The sequence below is a fragment of the Triticum aestivum genome, chromosome 6B (assembly GCF_018294505.1).
Source record: "Triticum aestivum cultivar Chinese Spring chromosome 6B, IWGSC CS RefSeq v2.1, whole genome shotgun sequence".
Lineage (NCBI taxonomy): Eukaryota > Viridiplantae > Streptophyta > Magnoliopsida > Poales > Poaceae > Triticum > Triticum aestivum.
Window position 1 is genome coordinate 78,584,849 of NC_057810.1, and position 25,121 is coordinate 78,609,969.

The following is a 25,121-nucleotide window of genomic DNA, read 5'->3' on the forward strand; positions in this document are numbered from 1 at the left end:
AATCCTCTTCCTTTGGACTATTGGGGGATGTAGTAGAAACAAATGGCATATGATCAACAAGGAACACTATGAAGATGCAATACTAGTTTGGATTGGATTGTTACCAACTCCGAGTTCCATCGAAAGAGGAAGAGCTGGTCTAGATAATATTTGAAGTCCTTCAAACGGTCAATAAATGATCCCTCAAACATATGATTGAAAGCACGACCTCTCCACGGATAGCAAGTGTATAGTCTTCATAATCCGACAAAACTTCGCTGTCCAGAGTTAGTTAGCACCAAAGAATTAAAGGGAGGAGATTAGAACCATATTGGGATTCTAATTATGATGATTAGAGGATCTAGGTCTAGCTCTAATTATTTCAACTAGGATCACCTAGAACTAGAGGAGGCTTCAAAATCCTTGTGTTCAAAAGTGTCAAAACCCTCTAGTATATATAGGTTGGAGAGGGGAGAGGGGGCGCCACACAAGGGGGAGGACTCCTCCCTCCTCGCGCCGGTCGTAGGGAGGAGGAGGAGTCCTCCCTTTGTCCAATTCGACCGGCCAAGAAGGCTAGGGGGGCTCCCCTATTGGGCCCTTGTGGCCCAAGTCTCCTTCTACCACTTGGTTTTTTAATACTTGTTGATATTAAATTAAATATAAAGCATCCTAACTATTATTAGAGCCGTTTATTATTGATTTAACATCTTCAAAACATTTTCCACCTATATATTATTTAACGGTAATACCCAGTATTGCCCAACAAACTCTAAAACCTTTCTAGTGACCCGAAAACGCTTCTGTTTCCTCTTGAAATATTCCGAACTAGCAGGGTGACCCACGCATTTGCGTGACTAGATTTGTATATTATTGTGTAATAGTCTATTTTTGCAAAAACACTAAAAGGCATAGAAACATTGGATGCTAAATACACCAAGTGAACATTAAATATGTTATATTTTAGATATGTGTGCCATATAGGTTATTTTTTTTGTTTAATGCATCTCCACATTATAGTCGATTCACATTCGATATATAAGAATAATTGAGACATTATTTGTATCTGGTATAAAATATTAGACCTAGTGAGAATCTTTTAGTGGTATGAATTGTTTTGTATGGATCATCATACGCCAATGTAAAAGAGTGCATCATGTATCTTCTATCTCATTGTATGGTAAATTATAAAGTTTTGACTGCCTTAGCATTCCTGCTTATACCTACATATTTTTTGGGTTTGTAAATTATGAAAATTGTTATGCGCAATATTTCTAACCATTTGTATACGTTTCTATCTTTCTATTAAAAAACTAAAACAAACCACTAATGTTTAGCTTATACCTACATATTTGTTGTGTGTGGTTGTATAATTGTATTGTGCAATGTATCCCCTAAAGATATTGTCATCCATGCTCCCCTTTGACTTTCCGCTAAAGCTTGGGCAGATAAAGTGGTAAGTAGTGGCATGGACTGATTGAAGATGGGTAAAATATTATTTATCACTCACTCTTGAGATAGTGTATTCATTATTTCTTAGCAATATTTTTATGCCCATTTGAATCAACTTATTACCTTTGACAAGCAACTATCGGGTACACATGGATCTAAATTTATATGAACACTGGTCAAATACACAAATTTATTAAGTGGATGTATTTTAATGCCACACACAAAAGATGAATTTCTAATGACGTACAACACAGCAAAATAAAGAATATTCCAGATTAGGGTTTTTTAGTTGGAGATATAATAGATAGAGAATGAAATGAGATTCTTTGATTTCAGAAGTTTTTCCCAATAGATTAGAGTTCATGGTCTGTTTTCTTTGTTTGAAATATTCTATTGTGTATGCCTATAGTCATGATTCGAATTGCTTTCAGAAGTAATTCATGTCAAAATGATTGAACTACGGAGAGGAATAATTTAGGAAAATGTAATGTATTCTTCATACATAAGCTTTGGTTTCTCTTCAATCAACAACTTATATAACACTTGGAACCATGGTAATAAGAGATGCTGAGAAATTTTTATATTTTGGTGGTGTGAGTTTTTAGAATTAATCAGCCAACACTAATATAGTTCAACTAAAGAATAGACATCTATACCCTATAGCTTAGACACTCATGCAATTGTGCACTCGTATATTCAGCCGATGACTCATATGCCGCTTTCCAAATTAATTCAAGTGCAAATGGTTTTCCTATCGATTATGGCGAGAAGTAGATATTGATTTGCCTACCTAAGGAATATTTTTATTTTCAAAAATATATTATTGATCTCAAAGATTTTTTTTGCTTTTATTGTGTGGGGTCGATAATAATCTTCTCTTTACAATGGAGTGTTTGTTTCATAGAGTTATTATTTAAAGTTTAAATATTTAAGTTTTTAGACTTTGAAAATAATTTTCCATCCAACTCAAATAGCTAGGATTTTTATCTCTATGATACACCAAAAATAAAGCAATAAAGAATAAAATATTTGTGAGTGTAAGCATACTGCAATTTGTTGTTGTGTATTCAATACAATCTGGCTTCCTTAAGATAGATGTGTTTATATTTCTTTCTTTTTTCTTCATGTGAGGGACAAACCTGGAATTTTTTTATTGTTATTCATAAAATGTTTGTGACATTATAAAAAACATGCATGTGCTTCCAAAAAATGTTTGTAAAATTGTAAAAAATGTTTATACAATGTACAAATAATGTTCGTCTAGTCTAAAAAAATTATTGCTATTGAAAATGTACTGCATTTGGGAAATATTACCCATGTATTCAAAACATGTATCTTTTTAAAAAACATGTATATGACGTATTTGAAAAAATGTGCAATGGTGTATCGGAAAGATATTTAACATGTGCTCTAAAAATGACATTGTGTACTGAGAATGGTGTATCATTACTACGAGCAGTAGAGGAATTACCTCGAAAAGTAGACGGAACCTCAACATGTTTCTTCCTTTTGTAAGCAGTATCCCGTGCGAGCCAGTCTAGGTTGGGAGGTCCAAACTATTGGAATGGATCGGTCAGTCTTGTGACTGGGCTAAGATGGGCTTAACACTGGGCCAAATACTTAATGTATGCTAGGACCGAGTGCCCAGGGGCCAGCTCCACCCCTGGTTGCACGCAACTGGATAACAACTGGCATCACCCTATTGTTGGAGATGTCGTTAGATGGACGGATCACCCTAAGGACACTAAATGTGGGGAATTCATTGTTTCTTAGCTGGGAAGGCAGAAGACTATTAATGCCACATAACTGGATGCAATATTCCATATAAATGACGATATTGGTTTTTGCAAAAAGATCCTTAGATCTATTAGCCTCAGATCAATAGTACAAGTCAACCCTGAAAATGGAAGATATTACATTCAGGTCCCTAGGAAGTCGCATGCCTCCATCCTTGTGGGATGTGATTATGGCACACCACCGCAGCAACTCCTACAGCCTTCCCACTGCCAGTTTCCAACGAACCTTGCAGATTGGCGTGGCCGAAAGGTCATCACTTCAAACAACCTAGAGGAGAAAACAAGGTCGCTGAATCTGAGACCATCGGTGACAGATATTGTGCTATGGAAAAATAAATCTTTTCCTTCTCAGATATGGAAAGTTGGAAGGGGAAGCCGCTAGCAAATACGTGGGAAGGCCGGGGGTGGCTGGAAAAAGTGGCACCCAGAACAGGCTTTGATATCCGACCGACTGGGATTTAACCTGCGTGCTCATACTTATATGGGGTAACAAGGAGTGGAGAGTTGAGCCTAGATGAGCAAGCGGAGGAAGAGGATCTAGAGACCTCCCCTCTCCTTCCAAGGATCCCCCCTAGGAAGATCAGTGCCACCGTGCTTCTCGATTCCAACGTTGTTTCCTCTATCGCTTTGCTATTTGGTCGTGGGTCCACTGGCCTAATGCCATCTGGCTTCATCTGCCAGTCCAGGCGCCGAATATGTGGTTCAGCCATTGTGTGTTGGTTCTTCCGCATCGGGATTTCTACCGGTCCGCGCATTTCACGGTGATGGACTACGCGCCTCTGGCTCGAGATTTGGCATTCTTCCATGGAGGATCCTTCTGCGCGACGTGTCCCATTGGTTAGCACGCGTTAAATTCGATTGCTAGTTGTGGTAGAACTAGTCGTTGATACATGTGTGACTATACCGGTGGTGATTGATGGTGATCATTCTTAGCACCCTATAGCGCGCTATTTTTTCGAGTGGCCCTAAATCCTAACCCAAAGTTATAGAAGGACCTCAAAAGAGTTGAGCTTTGTTAGCTATAGTTCGAGTTTGTATAGCATTGGAAGATCTTCCTGGAAGTTATATTTTTGGGGCACCTAGTATAGCACTGGAAGATCTTCCTGAGAGTTATATTTTTAGAAAGTATAGCAGTGTAGTTGGTGCCAAATTGCCAGCTGATTTTGATTGGGTAGTGTGGTGCTTGATTGCACTTGTTATGTTGTGTACAAACTATAACTTAACTGTGGTATATGCGTATGTAAAGATTCGAAGGCCTTACATTGATTTCTTTATTGCATGCGCTATGCTTGTTATTAGCAACTGCCAAACTAAATTGCAACCATCGCTCATTTGTCATGCTTTTTCTTGACATTCTACAGGATATTGAGTTGTTATGACGTTGAAATTGTCAGGTCTCAAGTTGTACATTGCTGATACATTATTGTCAATACGGATTTTTACAAAGTTTGTTTGGTTTATTCTTCTCGTCCTTCTAGATGCGCAAGCATATCTGGTTGTGCATCTCAAATCTATTGGTGCACAGAATTGATTGCAATGTTTAGTGATTGGATTGTGATATAGTAATATGGTTCAATGTTTCCCTTTCTCTAGGAGCTACTATTCAACCTGCTAAATGCCGATTAATGAGTGTGGAAGAAACCCGAGAACTTGTTTGCGACAGATTCGGTCATGCAGTCGCTATGATATTGTAGAGATTCTTTGTGCTGATCTCAGAAGGGAAAGGAAATATATTGGATTATCTAAGCAGAGAATGCTGGATTATCTCTTTAGGGTGGTGACTGCTAGCAAACCATCTAGCCATGTGGTGCATATGCATGTGCAAGAAAAGGAGCCAACTCTCGATCCCAATGCAAGTACCCTGCAAAACGTCAAAGGAAGAGTGACAATCCATCACGACTGCCAATTGCTATCAGCAATCCGTCATCTGCTATTGTATCTGTGCCAGTTAATAATGTGCGGTCTTGCCGGAGTATGGAATGCCAGAGAGATTCTTAACCTGGAAGATAAACATTGCAGACATTGTACATGTTGCATATGTTTCCAGTATGATGACAACAAGGGCCCTGCCCTATGGTTGTTATGTAGTTCAGAACATCCCATGCAAAAATATTCTTTCAAGTTATCATGTCATCTTGAGTGTTTGTGACAATGTTTATCACAGACTTGAAAAAATGTTGATAACTTTCCAAAAGTTGTTTGTGACAATTACATGTTTCGGTGTTTCGAAAAAATGTTTGAGATTTGTTTTTCAATATGTAAAAAATTAATGTAATAAAAATGTTCCGTACCACTAAAAAATGTATGTGACATTTTTACGGAAATATTCCCTTGTTTCAGAAAAATGTTTGCAAAATTTCAAATTGTTTTACAATGTAAAAAATGTCTATATAGTTTAATAAATGTTTATTTCCATTAAAATGTACAATGTGTATATGGAATATATTACGTGTATTCAAAACATGTATTTTTTGAAAAATGTACATCATGTACTAAAAAACATGTCTTATCGTGTATCGGAGAAGTATTTCACATGTGCTCTTAACATATACGTTGTGTACTAACATAGATCAACTTGCTCAATTTTTTTTGAACACAAGAAAGGCGCCATCAAGCGCCAAAGTTTCATTCAACTCATATGCAGAGTACAACAAGAATTACAAAGCCCTCAATTTGGAGATTTTGAATCTGGAGCATAGTATGACAAGGGCTATTGCTACGAGCTGAATGAGTACAACCAATGACAGGTTCTAACCTAGAGTTGAGAACCTGATGAGCTGCGTTGTGAGCAATACCATTGATATTCCTGCGAATATGATAAACACCATAATGTTGTGGATGAGTGTCCTGAAGAAAGCTACTAATCGGTGTTCGACATATCCATGGAGTGTTGTTGCTGCTTAAGTTCCTGGAAACGGCCATATTTGCAAGAGAAAGATTATCTGTGAGAAAAGAGACTCGATGAAGTTGGAGAACTCGAGCAACCCTGGCTGCTAGTTGTAAAGCTAAAGCTTCTGCCACAAGTGGAGAGTGAGTATCATCAGCCGAAGCTTGAATCATGATATTCCTATCATGTTGGTCCCTTGGTTGGTCAATGTAGATTCCAATCCCTTTAGGTGGAGAATAACCTCTTGAATATTTTTCTTTTGCCAAGAGGCATCGGAGTAAACTTTGGTACCTGCAATGAGCAAATCAGATCTTATAATTGAGCCTTGAACAATTTGGTTCTCTAGTTGGCCATGAGAGGTAGGCTTTGAATTCTGCTGCCCTTCCATGGCTGAGTCCTGCAAAATCTATGAACAGGAAGTGACAAGAAAAGCATATTGAATTTGGTGAGGAAAAGAGTATTTCTTGCAAAATAGAGCATGACTTCTTGCCTTCCAAAGACACCACAGGAAGGTGAAAATGTTTTATATAGTTGCATGTGGGTGATTTGTAGTTAAAAGGGATTGAATTATATCATGAATGGAACAATTCTGTTGCACTAGAGAATCAGTCCTAATAAACCAGGGGGATGCAAACCAAGCAGCTCTAGCAAATGGGCATAGAAAGAAGAGATGAAGATCATCTTCATCAAGGCTGCACCTAGAGCAATGGGAACTAATATGAACAGAAAACTTACCTGCCCTGACACTAGTGGGAAGAGCTCGCCTAAGAAGTCGCCAAGCAAAAGTTTGGATCCTAGGGGCCATGTGCTTTTGGTTCCAAACCTGCTGTAGAATATCCTTGACGATTAAGGCTACCTATCTTGGGGCATTGGCATGGTGAGAGTGAATCTGTTGGAGACATAGTTTGTATGTGCTTTTGGAGCTACATTGTCCTGATGGAGTCAAGTCCCAATAGAGAGAATCCCTTCGTTCATCATAGACAATATGTGTAGCAAGAATAGTTGAAGCAGTTGGTTGCTCAAAGAGATTGTTAATTAGCCGCACGTTCCATGTTTTTTCCAGGAAGCCAAAGATGAGAGATCTTAGCAGGGTAAATGTAATTGCTATGCTGGATTATGAGGGTCATAAATACCTTCCCAGTCAGCACACCAAGGAGTACTCCAAATAGAACTATTCCCCTGCGAAATCTGAATAAAAGCATGAGATTTAAGCAGAGGCATCACCTTAAGATTGGAGGACCAGAAAGCATATTTTGGGATGTTAGCAAAAGCTCTCCAAATGGAAGAATCGGGAAAATATTTAGACTTAAGAATTTTATAGAGGTGCCCTTGAGGGTTTTCAGCAATCATCCAAGCCGAGGCAAGAAGTAGGCCCTGATTAATAGCAAGCATGTTCTTAACACCAAGGCCACCCTCCTTCTTAGTAGTACAAAGATCCTTCCAAGCCCTAAGACACATAGCTCTAGCACCTGGCTCATCTCTAATTCCAACCCACCAGAAGTTTTTGATGATGGAAGTGAGCTTTGCTAGGAATTTTTTAGTGAAAAGGATATTGGACATGTAATAGACAGGGATGGAGGCAAACATAGAATTAATAAGCTCGAGCTTTGCGGCATGGGACAACTTGTTCACTTTGTAGGTGGGAAGCTTGTTCCTAAATTTGTGGTAGACGAAGTTGTAAGCAGAAGCACGGTCTTTAGCTGGGAGGATGAATGGGTGCCCAAGATATGTAGATCTACTATCAATGAGAGGAACATGGAAAATATGACTGATTTGTTGAGCTAAAGACTGGGACACATTAGCACTAAACAGAATAGACGATTTACCCCAATTTGGAGTCTGACCAGAATGCGAGCAGAAATGGTTGATGGGATTGGCCATTTGATTAGCTTCCTGCACTATAGCATTGCCACAAACTAATAAATCGTCAGCAAAAAGCATGGAGTGAATAGGTGGACAGTAAGGACCAAGAGAGATACCAGACAAGCGATTTTGACCATAGCATTGTGGAGGCTCAAAGAAAGTTCATTAATAGCAAGAACAAAAAGACAAGGTGATAAAGGACATCCTTATCTTATTCCTCTACTACTACAATAGTTGGCGAAAGGATGACCATTGATAATCACTAAAAATTTAGTGGAAGAGATGCAAACGTAAATCAAATTTATGAAATGCCTATGGAGCCTTTTGCGTAAAAGAGCAGAAACTATGAAGTTCCATTCAAGGTGATCAAAAGCCTTAGCCAAGTCAATTTTAAGCAATAAAGCTTGTAGTTTCCAAGTTTTAAGGGCAACGGAGTGAGTAATTTCTTGAGCTAAAATGATGTTATTGGAAATGCGCCTACCCTCAATGAAGGCTTGTTGAGAAGGATCAATATAGTCAGGAAGGTGAGGCTTGAGTCTATTGGCCAAAGTTTTGGAAATGATCTTGTAAATGATATTACAAAGGCTTATTGGTCGATAATAAGAAGGGACTTGAGAGACCATTTTTTTAGGAATAAGTACCTCTTACATGTGAAGGCCTTATACCTGTTTGGTAAAAATTCCTCACCATAGAAGCGACGTCCTCGCCAATCCAGCTCCAAGTGGCAATATAGAATTCAACATTGAACCGATCAGGTGCATGAGATGCGTTTAGCTTCATGTCCTTGAGAGTGTTGATAATTTTCTCCTTGTCTAGAATGCTATAAGTGTAGTCTTGGCAGTCAAGGGGAAGGTCGGTTGCAAGAAAAGGCCTGCCTACATTCACATTAGGAGAAACAAATATGTACCTAAAATAATTAACAAACGTATTAGCAATGGCCTGAGGTTTAAAATGGATGTTGTCATTCTCATCTTTTATGGAGACGATAGTATTTCTTTTCCTTCTTTTAAGAATGGCATGGTGAGAAAATTTGGTATTCCTGTCGCCTTTGGTGGCAAACTTTCTCTTAGCTCTTTGTTTATAGAAATCAGTAAGCTTGGACATATTTTCTTCATACCTGACAATGAGAGATGATTCCAGTTGATGGTCGTGCATATGAAGTGGCTGCATTTGAATTTTGTTGATCTGACCTTCTAGGTTGGCAAGCTCCTTGTGAATAGGTTTCTTTTTTCTACACCAGACCTTTAATGCACATGCAAGATTGCTGGTACGAGCAGAAAAAATTCTATTGGTAGAAGAGATCCAAGAATTCCTAGCAAAAGACTGAAAGTCCATCTCTTGCAACCACTAATTATAAAACTTGAAGCTTTGTTTAGGTTTTTTGTACTGTCCTTCAGTGGTGATAAGGATGGGAGCATGATAACTAAGAATAATAGGAAGATTAAGAAATTTAGTGAGGGGGTACTAAGAACACCAATAATGATTAACTAAACCTCTATCGAGCCTTTCATAAGTAGGTTTAGAAGAAAATATCCTATTAGTCCAAGTATAAGCAGGCCTCGAAAATCACAGATAAAAAAACCCACAATTCTTAACCAAAGCATGAAAAGCATACATGTGATGATAATTCACATTAGCATTACTTTTATCCATATCATACAGAAGTTCATTCAGATCACCCATACATAACATTGGCTTTCCAGGATTATCATACACAAAATTTGAAATCTGATCCCAAATCACATCAGTTTGTCTATGATAAGTATCACCATAGATGCAAACTAGACCAGAATCCCTACCTGTTGCTACATGAACTACGCTCACTAAGATAATGTAGAAGGAATTCGTATGCACATGAACTTGAAGATCATCATTCTACATCAGCCACAGGCCACCCGAGGAGCCCCTGGAAGGAACTAGAATACTATCACACATGTCAAAATGATTAATAAGATCTCATGATTTGACTTCGGAGGATATGATTTCACAAACAAAAGTTACCTGAGCTTTAGTGGAATGAATGAGCTTGGCGAGGTAGGTCATTCTTTCATTGCCGAGGTCTCACCCCATCCCTCGGCAATTCCATGGGATGAGTCTCATGGCGCTCGAGGCGTTTAGGGCCTTGCGCTACTGCCCAATCATAGTCCATAGACTCACCAACTTGATCTTCCACAAGGTCCATCATGCTGCCAGTGCAGACATAACTAGGCTTATCTTGATGTTGTGGATTCATTCACCTCCACATGTGCAGGAGAAGATAATACCCCCATGCGAGAATCAATCGTGCCTGTACTGAGAGATGGAGATGGCGAGCGGAGCTTCGAGGTATCATAGGACCATCCATCACTGTCACCATGGCTCGAAGATGAGCCCCTACACAAGACAACTCCACATGCTACCTTATCTGCACTAAGATGACTGGGCATGGTGGAATTACAAGTCCAGACTTGGTGATGCCCTTGAAAGTTGCATTGAAAATCCGAAGACCCAACTCCTGGAGGAATATCCCAGCGGCTACCTCGAGATTTGTGTTTGCAACCCAGAATAGAAGTAGAGTGCGTTGCTCCAGAACTAGCTGCTACAGCAGCAAGGCTACTTGAGACATCAGATGGAGCAACAGCCGATCCCACATGGTTGAGATGATTATCCAGAATAGGACTATCATAGTGTTGTAACACATGAGGGGAGAGAGACCCCCCATCTTTACTTTCCCCTATAGGATAAAAGCGTTTTTTGTTGGTGGCGGAGGCGGACCAAGGATGGATGAGCTTCGGTGCTTAGTATTGTTCATGTGGGGAAGAGCATTTAAATCAACGTGATTTGGGCTGAATCTGCAGTTAGATAACGAGCACTTGAGAAAGGTAAAGTAATAGTGATCGGCACAGCAGCATTAGAAATGCCTACTTTGGGTGTGTAAGGAATAATATCCAAGGACTGAGAGAGACAACCCTTCTGACTACTATCAACTGTATTGTTCTGAGCAGATTGACCGCCTCCATCATTAGTGTTACGAGTGTTTTCTGCAGCCCTTGATTTAATGTTACATAAGTGGTGACCATGCATTTTTTCCACCAGTACATCGCTTTGACTCTGACCTCTCTCATTGACGTTGGCATCTATCCGTGCACTACCATGGTGCATCTGGTGCTGCTCTTTCAAATCTGAATTCTTGACATGCATATTCAAACCTTTTTCATCATCAGCAAATAAATGCTGAAGTCTTCATAGCTGCGAATTTTGTAATGTACTAAACTCAGTATTGACAGCACTTCCATTTGCCGAATCAAACTGTGGGATGAACTTCGGTCAGTAATCCACTCTCCAAATCTTCGTGATGGAATTTCCCCACCTGGAAATCCCTTCCTATGTGTGCTCAATATGATCTGATTCCTGAGAGGACAAACCTGAACATTGTGGAACATAATTTCACAGAAAGAACAAATCCTACCAACTTTTTCATAGAACAGATAGGCTAAACCGGCTGATTCATTTGAAAAATTGATCATAATTCTATCCTGAATTGGAACATTGATATCTAACTTGGCAATCACCCACATATATTCTGTTCTAGTGAATAGCATGCCTTGATGTAATGGATGAAATTCAGACGGCTGTCCTACTTGCTCCAAAATGCTTTTTAATAATTGAACAGATCTGAACCTTGCTGGAACCCCATAAATTATGATAGTCACGTATATAGTGTTGAAACGATAATCTTTCTTTCCTTTTGCTTCATATGCAGGATCAAGCCACTCAAGCAACAAATTGTCAGACCCCATAGTACAAGGCTATCTTGTGATAACAAACATCATAACATCTAATGTTCTGAAGTATGCCATGAACATCATCTTAGATACCTGAGATATCCCATGGTAATTACCTCTCCAAGCTTTAGCCATAGCCTGCTGCAAGGTTTGCTAGTTGAGGACTCTAGCTGGGGCCATCCCAGATGCAGCAAGGATGATGAGTATATTGTACTTCCCATCTTCTCCTGGTTCCATCGATTGGTGGAATGCTTGAACAGAGATGATTTACGGATCTTGCAAGTTGAGGGCCTGCATATCCATAGAAAGGTTTGCCTCCTCAGGAGCTTGGACATCATGAGGTGGAGCTCCGCAGGATCCACCAGGGTCGATTGGTGAGAGAGTGGGGATCTCCGGTTGTGGATTCATCAGATCTGACCACGAAAAGGATGAGGAAAATACTGGGGGAAAACCAAGGATTGGGTCTAGGAGTATTTGATTGGGGAAGAGACTAAGGCGTAGGGAAGAGCAGGATCAGACAAGAGAGAATATTGGTATGGATCGAAAGAAGGATTGAAGGAAGAAGGGATAAGAGAAATCTAGAGAAGGAAAAGTCTAGAACGGCATAGAGCCAGTCGCCTAAGCGGCAAGTCCGTATCCCTTCCCGTAGGATTTCATCTCTAACTTGCTCAATTTAAGAATATCATTACTAAGAATAGTAGAGGAATTACCTCGAAAAGTAGATGGAACCTCAAGATGTTTCTTCCTTTGGTAAACAATATCATCGGCAAAAATCTTTACATTCTCATGATTTCTCGAATTAGGCTTATGAACCAAGACATGAGGATCCATTTCTTGCGAGAGCTTGTTGTTGTAGTTTTAAGCTTCTTATCAAACTCATCCTCTAGAGACACCATCAGGGAGCTTTTGCAATTTTAAAAAGTCATCATTTCCACGGCTTCATGATGCAAGGTATCCATTTCTTGCCCACAATATCAACATTTTCATCATCAGACTCAACCACATCCACTAAATTAAGAAACTTAGCACATTAATCCATGTTTTTTAGTTGGACCCCTCCTGAACTCTGATTCAAAATTCACACTTTTCCTGGATTGGGAACCACCTCCTCGGATTGAGAAACTAACATATTTAGATCACACAACACTTGTTTCTTAAATTCCACCATGAAAACTTCATGACTATAGTTGGACAAAGTGGCATGTGGAAATTCATGTCTAGTATTGACTTTCTTTGAGGAAGATCCCCTAGGAGGACCCTGCCCCATAGTAAAATTGTCATTGTCTAGATCATCAATGAAATGACCCCCATCTTTAAAACATTCCATATGAATATCATCCATGATATTATTCAGCTCATTAGTCTTCTTATCATAATCGCCTGGGTCATCATTTTCATCATTATAAGGGTCAAATGTATCCACCTTTTGAAAACCTTCCACAATAAATCCAAGCAGGGAAACCTTCTTCTTCATCTCAATCAATCTCTCAAAGGGAGTATTAGTAGGATCTCTCGAGGCCACTTTGGTTCTGACTTGAGGAAACACGCATATAAACATGCCATTTCAATCAGCATTATGGAATGCCACTTTCATTTTGACTTGAGAAAACAAATTCCAAGTGTTGGTGGAATGGCATACATAATAATCTAAGCTTCAATGAGTTCATCGAAAGCATCAATGACACTATTCCATTCGGTCATCTTGATAGTAACCCGATCAACAAGTAAATCAAATGCAGGAAAACCAAGCAGATCATCGGCCTTCCAACATGGGGGAAACTAGATCAGGAAACTTTTGCCGGATAGTTCTCTGACTTGCGAGAACCACTGACACTGCTTGCTGAAATAGTAAATAGATGTCCAACAAATCTTGCTGAGACACTCTCATTCAATGATATTAACTACATCGAAATTCCAAATATACAGCTAAGTTGTTTGATTAGCAACTGGCCCATCAACATGGTATAACTCTAAGCCCATGGCAGCACTACCAAAGAATGTAGATATATGATGGATTTTAAGCCAAGCTACACAATTATTCACATTGTGTCCTTACCGATAAATAAAGCAAGATTTTATGTTCAAACTATTTCCAACATAATGTCCCATATCACCACAATTGTAGCAAATCATATCACTTTACCTAGGATCTAATGCTTGTTAAATTTCTCTCGTAGGAGCACCAAGAGCATTGTTCACCTGAGTTGTGGGCGCGAATTCAGAAGATTTCTATAGAGCTTCTTGAAGTGGATCCCAACCACAGGTGGGGCTTACTTCTGGGCAGCTGCTGGATTTGTGCTCGAAGGATTCTTCTGATTTTTTCCATCCGCAGCAATATGTGCACACTTATCAACCATCTTCTGCCTGACCACTTTTGCAAGTGATAGAGACCCTGGGCCTAAGCCTTCATTAGTGCTACGAAATTGAGTAGGGATATGATCAAAAGAAGAACAATGACTGGCAAGGAAGCAAACAACCACCAAGAATGACTTTGATATGAAGAGATTCTGTTGAATCCAGGCAAGCTTGCTAGCCCTAGTGGGAGGTGAACATTTTTTTGAATGAGAGGGAAGGTGGCGGCAAAAGTGGGAGGGGAGAATGCACAAGTGTCCAATTATATCCTCCACCACCTCTAGGTCATCCAAGAATGCACCTGATGAGAATCCTATTCCCTTGGACAGTTGGGGGATGTAGTAGAAAAAAATGACATACGATCAACAAGGACCACTATGAAGATGCAATACTCGTTTGGATTGGATCATTACCAATTCCAAGTTCCAACGAAAGAGGAAGAGTTGGTCTAGATCGTACTTGAAGTCCCTCACACCGTCAATGAATGATCCCTCGAACATATGACCTAAGGCACGACCTCTCCACGGATAGCAGGTGTATTGTCTTTACAATCCTACAACACTTCGCCGTCCGGAGTTAGTCTGCATCGAAGAATTAAAGGGAGGAGATTAGAACTACCTCGGGATTCTAATTACGAGGATTATAGGATCTAAGTCTAGCTCTAATTACTTCAACAAGGATCACCTAGAAGTAGAACTAGAGAACTAGAGGAGGCTTCAAAATCCTTGTGTTCAAAAGTGTCAAAACCCTCTAATATATATTGGTTGGAGAGGGTAGAGGGGGTGCCACACAAGGGTGAGGACTCCTTCCTCACGCCGGCCCTAGGGAGGAGGAGGAGTCCTCCCTTTGTCCAATTCGGCCTGCCAAGAAGGCTAGGGGGCCTCCCTTATTGGGCCCTTGTGGCCCAATTCTCCTTCTACCACTTGGCCTTTTAAGACCCGCTGATATTAAATTAAATATAAATCCTTGTAACTATTATTAGAGCCTTCTATTATTAATTTGACATCTTCAAAACATTTTCCACCTATATATTATTTATCGGTAATACCCATTATTGCCCAATAAACTCTAAAACCTTTCTATTGACACCCAAAAATGCTTATGTTTCCTCTTAAAATACTCCGAACAAGCGGTGTGACCCGCGCATTTGCGCAGCTAGATTTGTATATTATTGTGTAGTAGTATATTTTGGCAAAAGCATTAAAAGGCATAGAAACATTGGACACTAAATACACCAAGCGAACATTACATATGTTATATTTTAGTTAGATACTTGTGCCATATAGGTTATTTTTTGTTTAATGCACGTCCACATTATAGTCAATTCACATTCGATATATAAGAATAATTGAGACATTATTTGTATCTTGTATAAAATTTTAGACCTAGTGACAATCTTTTAGTGGAGAATTGTTTTGTAAGGATGATCATACGGGAGTAGAGAAGATCAAGTAGTGGCGTGCTGAAGTGACTAGAGGGTAGGGAAGGGAAGAACCAGGCGGAGGGAAATGGGAAAACTATATGGACATGCATGGATTAAGAAAGAGCACAATCACAGGGTAAATGCGTGTAAATGACCTGCAATCACCCACCATTTAAGTCTGTCAACATTTATTTTCTTCCTCAATCACCGGGCTCGGGATTTTAATTGACAAGGAATGTTCGCTGCTATCCTCATTGCACCCTGGCATGCGCACGGTCTCACACAACCCTTTCCCCTGCCACGAGGTGTCCATGAATGATTGCATTTCTTTATTCTTGTGAGAAACTGGCCCACCTCGCATAAATAACAACGGGTCCCTGATTTTGTTACCGGAGCATCGGCCCCTCCGTGTAGCGCTCCCAGAAGCCATGAAGGTGCATCCAATGTCCAAGAGCATATAGAACAACATATCCAGGGTTGAAAACGCTAATGGTCTGAGATGGCTGGACTAGTGCTGAGTTGTAATGTAACTAAATATAACAACGGAGTAATGCTACACTCACAGACCGATTTTACGGATCCTACGGATTGGCGTTAGGTGGCATTTTCTAGTTAGAGATTAAGGGGTAGGCAAGGCTCACCCCCCTAAAATCAGGAGGGAGAGAGAGAGAAAAATTTAACATTAAGGGGTCCGTAATCAGCCCGTGTTTGTCCATGTGTTTAGCATTTTCGTATAACAAAAATAGCAAAAGGAACTAGCGCTTTCGATTGGGGCTCTTACAGCCATGCTTAGCCCAATTCTAAAAATTGCAGATAACTTTACAAAGTGTTTGTGACAATGACAAAATGTTTCGGTGCTAAGCCCATGGCAGCACTACTTCATGTAACTTCATTAGCAAATAGCACATCGACATGGTAGAACGCTAAGCCCATGGCAGCACTACCAAAGAATGTAGATGTAGCTGCAGTTGAATTACAATGCTTGCAATTGCATGTCCAGCGACATGAAACATGCCTAACAACCCTCTTCTATGTCCTCTTACAGTAGCTTTCCCCTTTTAGTTGTAGTCGGGTTACAGTGCTTGTAGTTGCATGTCTAGTGGTGAAAATGCACATGACTCAACGACCACATCTCATCTCCTAATGTAGTCGCATTGTGGCATCTGGTAGATGTAGTTAGATTGCAGTTCTTGCAGCTGCGTGTCAAGAGGTGGGCATTCAAAGAAGTCGACATGCAGCTGGCCTGACAACCCTCTTCTGGCCCTTAGTTGGAATCGGGTTTTTCTTGCGCTTGAAGTTGCACTCGGCTTACAATATTTGTTGTTGCATGCCTAGTGGTGGAGATGCAACTGGCCCAACTACCCCCCTTTCACCCCAGTTGTTGTCGCTTTGTGCCACTATAGTTGCATATACAGTGAGGGGCATATGGCTCGCTCGACAACCCCTCGCTCCGGTCCTCAGTTGCAGTTACATTGTTTTTCATGCAAGTTACAACCATGTTACAAACACTTGCAATTATGTGTATAGTAATGTCATGTAACTATCCTGACAGCCTCCTCCTTCCCCTTCCATAGTTGCATTGTGGTTCGTGCAAGCGTAATCGATTTATAACACTTTCAATTGCTACACTATGAAGGACACTTAGCTAGCCCAACAACCCAATCCCTGGATGCAATCGTATCATCAAAAAGGTAAAAATGGAGACCAAAATAAAAAAGATGCGAGAAGGAAAGGAAGGGAAAACAGAAATACAAAATAACGACCAAACGACCGCTCGAGCCTCATCGGGAGCGGGTATGTCTTGCTTGTAGCGACTAACATCTCGTGAAGGGGAGCACATTGTTGGCGACCTAATAGCGATGTTGGTCGACACGCTTACGCCATGTTGAGGTCCCTCGAATTTATATATTGTTCTTCTGTTTTTATTTTTAATTTAAATGCGTATAATTCAAAAACTTAAATTTACTGAAGAGATTTAAAACCAAGAATTTGAAGAAGTGTTAAATCAAATGTTTAGCCCACTTTTGAAAAATGTTAATAGCTTTCCAAAAAAGTGTTTGTGACAATGACAAAATGGTTTGGCGTTTCAAAAAAAATGTTTGACCTTTTTTTGACAAGTTTTTATACAATTAATGTAAAAAAATGTTTTGTATCACTGATAAATGCATGTGACATTTTATAGAAATTTCCCGCGTTTGAGAAAATGTCCATGACATTTAAAAAATGTTACATACAATGTAAAAACAATGTTCTCACACATTAACTTTTTAATTTTTATTCAAAAAAGTTTAGTGACATTATAAAAAATATGCATGTGCTTCCAAAAAATGTCTGTAAAATTGTAAAAACTATTTATACAATGTAAAAAATATGTTCGTCTAGTCTAAAAAAATTATTGCTATTGAAAATGTACCGCATTTGGGAAATGTTACCCATGTATCATTTAAAAAAATGTACATGATGTATTCAAAAAATGTGCAATGGTGTATCAAAAAAATATTCCACATGTGCTCTAAAAATGACATTGTGTACTGAGATAGATCAACTTGCTCAGCTTCTTTGACAAGACTATCATTACTACGAATAGTAGAGGAATTACCTCGAAAAGTAGGTGGAACCTCAACATGTTTCTTCCTTTGGTAAGCAGTATCCCGTGCGACACTACTAGGAAAAGGCTAATTAGTGGCACACCTGTTTGGGCCATTAATGGCACACTACAGGTGCGCCACTAGTAACTAACACTAATGGCGCACCCTTTTCCTAGTGGCGCACCAGGGAGTGCGTCATTAGTATGTCAAAGGGTGCCATTACTATGCCTCCCAGGGGGCCATATTTACCTTGTGTTCTGGGTTACTAATGACGCACATCTAGCTAATGCACAACTAGTGTGTTTACAACAGTGCGTCACTAAAGTGTTGTGCGATGCGCCACTAGTTTGAATATTAGGAATTTTTACTTTCTTTTCTGATATTTGCACAGGTTATAAAATATATTACTGCACAGAATATAGACAACACAACATATAAAGAACAGATTTATCGAATACAATAAAAATTAGTTTCCGAATACAATTCATCATATTAGTCTCCGAATTCAAAATACTGAACAAAGTTAGAACATTACAAGTCTCGAGACCACAAGTAGGGAGTTTGTCCTCACATTACAAGTCGATATCGATCATCTAAACTACCATCACATTGAAGAGACCTGCGGTCATCATGATGAGCATCATCACGATGAAACTGGTCTTCATCCGGTTCCTCCAACGTTCCCTCCTCTCTCCCGCTAGATAGCTCGCGTATCTAGCTTCCGCCTCCGCCCTAGTGGTGTACCCTTTGTAACTGTTACCGCTGAAATGGTGAACCTGTCTCCGACACTCCTCCCAGTCGTCGTAGACTCCGGGAACCTTACCCTTGTACACGACATACGACGGCATCTCTCTGCACTAGCCAAAAAAAACGTTAGTAGCAATTCACAGACAATACATAAGCAATATATAAGTATGCACTACTAGGGAAAAGCCTCTACACAGAATCTTACCAGCAGCGCGCTCCAAAATAACTCGCTGCTGCTAACTAGCAGTAGCGCGGACAGACGAAACTCGCTGCTGAGACAAATATAGCAGTAGCGCGTCACCCCAAAGACGCGATGCTGCTATAATTCCTACGAGGCCGCCGCGAGGGTAGTTATAGCAGCAACGCGTTAAGGTGATGCGCGCTACTGCTACGTGGCATAGTAGCAGCGCATTTCTCTGATAAGCGCTACTGCTAAGTTTCCTACAAAAATTTAGTCCCACCTCGCTCCGTGAAGAGAGTTTCTACCACCTTAAATATGTTACTTCTCACACTTTGACAAGCACTTGATCTTCATTGAACTCTATGTGTAGAATTTGTGGCTGCAATATGAGTCTTCACCTGTTCCTAAACCGGTGAGGACTCATATTGTCAAATCAGATTGTACACAAAAAGATCGTTGATGATCAATGTGTTTTTGATATATTGAACAAAGTCTATTTTTACATCCTGACACATAGCAGTAGTGTGACGCCCCCGATTCAATCGGACACTAATCATGCACGTAAATGTGTACGATCAAGATCAGGGGCTCATGGGAAGATATCACAACACAACTCTAAAACATAAATAAGTCATACAAGCATCATAATACAAGCCAGGGGCCTCGAGGGCTCGAATACATGTTCTCGATCATAGACGAGTCAGCGGAAGCAACAATATCTGAGTAGACATAAGTTAAACAAGTTGCCATAAGATGGCTAGCACAAACTGCGATACAGATCGAAAGAGGCGCAGGCCTCCTGCCTGGGATCCTCCTAAACTACTCCTGGTCGTCGTCAGCGTGCTGCACGTAGTAGTAGGCACCTCCAGCGTAGTAGGAGTCGTCGTCGACGGTGGCGTCTGGCTCCAGGGCTCCAGCATCTGGTTGCGACAACCAGGTAGAAGGGAAAGGGGGAAAAGAGGGAGAAAAGCAACCATGAGTACTCATCCAAAGTACTCGCAAGCAAGGAGCTACACTACATATGCATGGGTATATGTGTAAGGAGGCCATATCAGTGGACTGAACTGCAGAATGCCAGAATAAGAGGGGGATAGCTAGTCCTGTTGAAGACTACGCTTCTGGCAGCCTCCGTCTTGCGGCATGTAGAAGAGAGTAGATTGAAGTCCTCCAAGTAGCATCTCCAAGTAGCATCTCCAAGTAGCATCGCATAGCATAATGCTACCCGGCGATCCTCCCCTCGTCGCCCTGTGGAAAAGCGATCACCGGGTTGTCTGTGGAACTTGGAAGGGTGTGTTTTATTAAGTATCCGGTTCTAGTTGTCATAAGGTCAAGGTACAACTCCAAGTCGTCCTGTTACCGAAGATCACGGCTATTCGAATAGATTAACTTCCCTGCAGGGGTGCACCAACTTACCCAACACGCTTGATCCCATTTGGCCGGACACACTTTCCTGGGTCATGCCCGGCCTCGGAAGATCAACACATCGCAGCCCCACCTAGGCAAAACAGAGAGGCCAGCACGCCGGTCTAAACCTAAGCGCACAGGGGTCTGGGCCCATCGCCCATAGCACACCTGCACGTTGCGAGGGCGGCCGGAAGCAGACCTAGCCTAGCAGGCGTTCCAGTCCAATCCGGCACGTGCCGCTCCATCGCTGACGTCTGAAGTGCTTCGGCTGATACCACGACGCCGGGATACCCATAACTACTCCCACGTAGATGGTTAGTGCGTATAGGCTCGTAGCCAACTCAGATCAAATACCAAGATCTCGTTAAGCGTGTTAAATATCCACGAACGCCGAACAGGGCCAGGCCCACCTCTCTCCTAGGCGGTCTCAACCTGCCCTGTCGCTCCGCCACAAAGATCCACACAGAGGGCCGTCGGGACAAAGGTCCTTTCAGCCCCCAATCCGTGAATCACTCGCGGGTACTCTTCGAGCTGACCCGACTTTAGTCACCATCGGTATAGTATGTATGTAAGTATGTATAGTATATACCCGTGATCACCTCCCGAGTGATCACGGCCCAATAGTATAGCAAGGCAGATCGACAAGAATGTAGGGCCAATAATTATAAACTAGCATCCTATACTAAGTATTTAGGATTGCAGGTAAGGTATCAACAGATGTAGCAACAATGTCAGGCTATGCATCAGAATAGGATTAACGGAAAGCAGTAACATGCTACACTACTCTAATGCAAGCAGTATAGAGAAGAGTAGGCGATATCTGGTGATCAAGGGGGGGGGGCTTGCCTGGTTGCTCTGGCAAGAAGGAGGGGTCGTCAACACCGTAGTCGAACTGGGCTGCAGCAGCGTCGGTCTCGGGGTCTAGCGGAAGAAGAGGGGGAAGAAACAATGAATACAATGCAAATAGATGCATGATGATGCATGACACGACAAGTATCGATGCTAGGTGTGCCCAATCGTGGTAGTAGGTGATACCGACGAAGGGGGAAAACATCCGGGAAAGTATTCCCGGTGTTTTACGTTTTCGGACAGATGAACCGGAGGGGGAAAGTTGCGATTCCGATAGGTTAGGGATGTGTGGCAGATGAACGGGCTGCGTATCCGGGTTCGTCTCGTCGTTCTGAGCAACTTTCATGTAGAAAGTATTTTCATCCGAGTTACAGATTAAAAGATATGATTTTCTAAAGATTTAATCATTTTCTGGAATTTATTTAATTAATTTAAATCAACATTATCCAGAATAGTATGGGATGACGTCATCATGACGTATGTGTGATGTCAGCAGTCAACAGTGCGGTTGACTAGAGTCAAAAATGACTGTGGGTCCAGTGGGACCCACCTGTCATTGAGAAAGAAGTGAAATAGGATTTGTTTTAAACTAATTTAGAATTAACTAAGTGTGGGCCCCATTAGTCAGTGACTAATTAGCCCAGATTAATTAGATTAACTAATTTAATTAGCTTAAAGATGGGGGGGCCACTGGTCAGCTGCTGGGACCAGCCCAGTCAGCAAGCTGACTCAGTCAACTGGTCAACAAGGGGCCTTGGGCCCACCAGTCAGTGGCCCAGGCGGTGCCACGCGGGTGCCACGTCGGTGACGTCGCCGGAATCACGCCGGCGACCATTTCCGCGGCGGAAGTTCGCCGGAGTTGCACGGATTTCCAGCACAGTGCACCATTCCGCGTGTTTTCGGTGGCGTTCGAACGAGTAGTTCGTCCCGCGTCGATCTAGGGTGATCCCAGGTGCGGGGGTGGCCGGAGTGGAGCTCAACAACGACCGCGGGCGGCGCCGGAATAAGGGCATCTCCGAAAACCATGCTACGGGCTGCGTTCTAGTTGACAAACGGCGCTAGCGGGCTCTACGGACCTCCGGCAACTCGACGGAGGCCACGGCTTGGCTCAGAGATGGACGGGGTGAGCGCAATGAGCTCGCGGATGAGGCCGCATGCGGCAATGGCGACGGCAGCACCGCGAGCCATCTACGGTGCATGAGGAGGAACCAGAGGAAGGAGGAGGGTGCGGAGGCTTACGTCGCGGCACACGGAGGCCCTCGAGTGAACGGAAGCGCAGAGGGATGTCGCCGGAGTTGGTGAAGAACGCGGCAGCCGGAGATGTGGACGAAGGGGATCCGGTGATTCGGGGCTCCCCCGCTCCAGCTGAGGCCTCCGGTGGACGAGGAAGACGATGGAGGCGTCGACGGACACGCAGGCGCGGCGAGGCGGTGACTGTGGCCGCGTGATTCACGGCGGCGAGGCCATGGCAGCGCTCGGTTGCAGTGGGGAACGAGGAGGAGATGGATCTGGAGGGGAGAGGGAGAGGCGTGGGGGCCGAGGGCGAGCGTGGGGGCGAGTGGGAGGCGGGATCGAGGAGGCGGGGGGGTGCTGGCGATCTTATCCCCCGTCGTCGCCGGCGAGAGGGTGCGGCGGGGACGTACCCCTATTCCGACCCGGGTCGGGGGAACAGGGAAGGAGGCGGCAGGGGGAGGCGGGCCGGTTCGGCCAGGTGGGCCAGGTGGCAGGGGCGGTGGCTAGCTGGGCCTTTCGGCCCAGGGGGGAAGGGGGGGTTTCTTCTTTTTCCCCCTTTTTATTTTCTTTATTATTTCTTTTCTGTTTAAATTCATTTAAAAGTATTTAGGCATTTTATAAAAATGTATTTACTTCACCATAATTACCGATGCAATATTTGGCAACCCCGAACATTTTTGTGTTGACTTTTGAAAACTTTGGGTGTTTGTCGCTAATTCATTTTTTTTAATTTGCTATGTTTTTGAACTACCACTTAATTAGCAACAGTAACATAGATGACATGGCATCATCAAGAGAGTTTTACTGTAGCCTAATTATCCGGGCGTTACAAATCTCCTCCACTACAAGAAATCTCGTCCCGAGATTTAGGAGGTAGAAGGAAACAGTGCGGGGTATTCTTCACGCAGGCGATCCTCTTGTTCCCAAGTGGCTTCATCTTCAGAATGGTGCGACCACTGAACTTTGAGGAACTTGATCGCCTTCTGGCGTGTGCGGTGTTCAGCTTGGTCGAGAATGCGGACCGGATGCTCTTTATAGGAGAGGTCCTGTTGCAATTCGAGCACTTCATGATCCACTGCTCGGATTGGGTCCTTGAAGCAGCGACGGAGCTACGACACGTGGAACACATCGTGAACCTGAGAAAGGTTCGACGGAAGCTCCAGTTGATATGCCACTTTTCCACGCCTTTCCAGAATAGTGAATGGGCCAATATAGCGAGGAGCTAGCTTGCCCTTGATCCCAAAGCGGTGAGCACCCTTCATTGGTGTAACTCGAAGATAGGCCTTTTCGCCAGGTAGATAGACCATGTCTTTATGATGACGGTCATACTGACTCTTCTGACGTGACTGAGCAGTCTTGAGATGCTCGCGAATAATGCGGACTTGTTCTTCAGCATGTTGGATAATATCCGGACCGAAGAGTGGACGTTCCCCAGTTTCTGACCAGTTCAGAGGGGTTCGGCACTTTCGTCCATATAACACTTCGAAGGGGGCCATCTTCAGACTAGCTTGATAGCTATTATTATAAGAGAACTCAGCATACGGGAGAGATTCCTCCCATTTCTTGCCGAAGGAAATAACACAAGCTCAAAGCATGTCTTCAAGAATTTGGTTTACACGTTCAACTTGCCCTTGCGACTGCGGATGAAACACAGTACTGAATGACAGATGAGTTCCCATAGCTTCTTGGAAACTTGCCCAGAATCTTGAAGTGAATAAACTACCACGGTCTGAACTGATAACCAGTGGAATACCGTGAAGCGAAACAATTCTAGACATGTAGAGAGTTGCAAGCTGACTAGAAGTGATCATTTCTTTGACCGCCAGAAAATGTGCAACCTTAGAAAGTCGGTCAATGACGACAAGAATAGCATCATTACCCTTTTGCGATTTGGGAAATCCAGTAACGAAGTCCATCTCGACATGGTCCCATTTCCATTCAGGAATAGATATAGGTTGCAGAGTTCCAGCAGGCCTTTGATGTTCTGCTTTGATACGACGGCAAACGTCACATTCAGCAACATAACGAGCAATGTCTTGTTTCATGTTAGACCACCAGAATCTCTGGCGGATGTCTTGGTACATCTTTGTACTACCAGGATGGATACATAGAGGCGTATCATGAGCTTCTTTCATAACCTCCTGAGTCATATTCAGGTTTTCCTTCTTACACGGCACCACTAGGCGGCCTTTGAAGTACAAGGCTCCATCATCAGCAATAGTGAAGAAAGATGGCTTTCCTTCTTTGAGGTCGCGCTTAATCTTGTGGACTTCAGAGTCATATCCCTGTAATGTCTTGATGGAGCTCACGAGATCGGGTTCGACAGCCAGGGTATAGAGGGAACCCTTGGAAACAACACGGAGATTCATCTTGCGAGACTCCTCAGGAGGGGGAGCGAGTGCACCCGGAGGAACAATATGGAGGTTCAACTTTCTGAATTCTTCAACAAGTGAGGGCTGAACTTTGTGAATCTGGAGGTGGTTGCAGTAAGACTTGCAGCTTAAAGCATCAGCCATTACATTAGCCTTGCCTGGGGTATAGGAAATACACAAATCAAAGTCTGCAACAGTCTCCATCCATCTCTGCTGACGGAGGTTCAGGTGTGG